Below are 1,841 nucleotides of genomic sequence, written 5' to 3' on the forward strand. Positions count from 1 at the left end.
CCAGAGCATGATCGGGCATGCAAAACCACGTATACCGTTTAACCTACATGTTTCATCTACCATTGAACCCATTACGAAAAACATAGCCAATGCTCTTTCTAACCCTACTTGGAACAATGCTAAGCAAGACGAATTTTCTGCCCTTATTAATAATAAGACTTGGGATCTCGTGCCTCGACAGTCAAACATGAATGTGATTTGGTGTATGTGGATATTCAAACAAAAGTTGAAATTGGATGGGTCCTTGGAATGGTATAAGGCTAGACTCGTTGGGGATGGTCGGTCACAACAGATTGGTGTGGATTGTTCGGAAACATTTAGTCCGGTCGTTAAACCGGCAACCATTCGCACGGTTTTGTCTCTTGCTTTGTCATACAACTGGGACATCACACAATTGGATGTTAAAAATGTGTTTCTACATGGACATTTATACGAAAAAGTGTTTATGAACCAGCCCCCAGGTTTTCGTGACAAAAACTTCCCGGATGATGTTTGTCGGTTGAAAAAGTCATTGTACAGTCTTAAACAGGCACCCCGTGCGTGGTACCAACGTTTCACCGATTATGTGACCCATCTTGGTTTTCGGCCTAGTTCGAGTGATCATTCACTCTTTATTTATCGACACGGTATTCACTCGGCCTATATCCTTTTATACGTTGATGACATTATCATGGTTACCTCATCTCCAAAACTAAAACACCACTTTATGAGTCACCTGTCTTCGGAGTTTGCGATGAAGGACCTCGGGCCTCTCTCCTATTTTTTGGGCATAGCCGTCACCAGAACTAAGGATGGCATGTTCTTATCACAATCCCGGTATGCTCAAGATATCCTCGATCGGGCTAAAATGAATGATTGTAACCCGGTTCAGACACCTGTTGATACCGCCGGAAAGCTCAGTGCCGAGTCCGGTGACTTACTTGATGATCCTACGTTTTACCGTAGCTTGGCCGGTGCACTTCAATATCTTACTTTCACGCGTCCTGATATCTCGTATGATGTCCAACAAGTGTGCATGTACATGCATGACCCCCCCGGACGCATCACTTTCTTGCATTAAAACGTATCCTAAGGTACGTAAAGGGTACGATAGATCTCGGGATTCTGATTCAACCTTTTCCGCAGATTACTTTGGTTGCTTACACCGATGCTGATTGGGCCGGCTGTCCTGACACCCGCTGTTCTACATCTGGTTATTGTGTATTTCTTGGTGATAACTTACTTTCATGGTCCTCAAAACGACAGACCGTTGTATCTCGTTCCAGTGCCGAGGCTGAATATCATTGGATCGTAAATGTTGTGAGTGAGATCTGTTAGTTACGAAACCTTCTCTTGGAACTAGGGCATCCGCCACGTCGCACATCGTTGGTCTACACAGACAACGTGAGTGCCATCTATTTATCGGGTAACCCCGTTCAACATCAACGTACTAAACATGTGGAGATTGACATACACTTCGTTCGCGAACAGGTTCAACGTGGACATGTACGGGTCCTTCATGTGCCGCCACGCGTTCTCTTTACCGATTTTCGATCCAGTCTTAGCTTGCGAAATTCTCCACCTTAGACTGAGGGGGTGTATTAGACTAGAATGTAGTTAGGTGGTATTCTTTGTATAGTCCAAGGGACTAATATGTAATATTTGTGTTTATATTTTTCAATACATGAGAAGGGGAAATGACACATTGGTCATAACCTATTAGTTATATATATAACCATGGGTCACATATATTTCATATGTAATAGTTTTTAATTCTTAAAGTTAATTAATGATACTAATCGTTACTAATGTATATAAATAAAAAATTATAACATTCATGATATTTTTCTATTCAAACATTA

This window comes from Bidens hawaiensis, unplaced genomic scaffold (genome assembly GCF_021521415.1).
Source record: "Bidens hawaiensis isolate Kalapana, Puna unplaced genomic scaffold, B.hawaiensis_p1.1 tig00053809_1, whole genome shotgun sequence".
Taxonomy (NCBI): Eukaryota; Viridiplantae; Streptophyta; class Magnoliopsida; order Asterales; family Asteraceae; genus Bidens; species Bidens hawaiensis.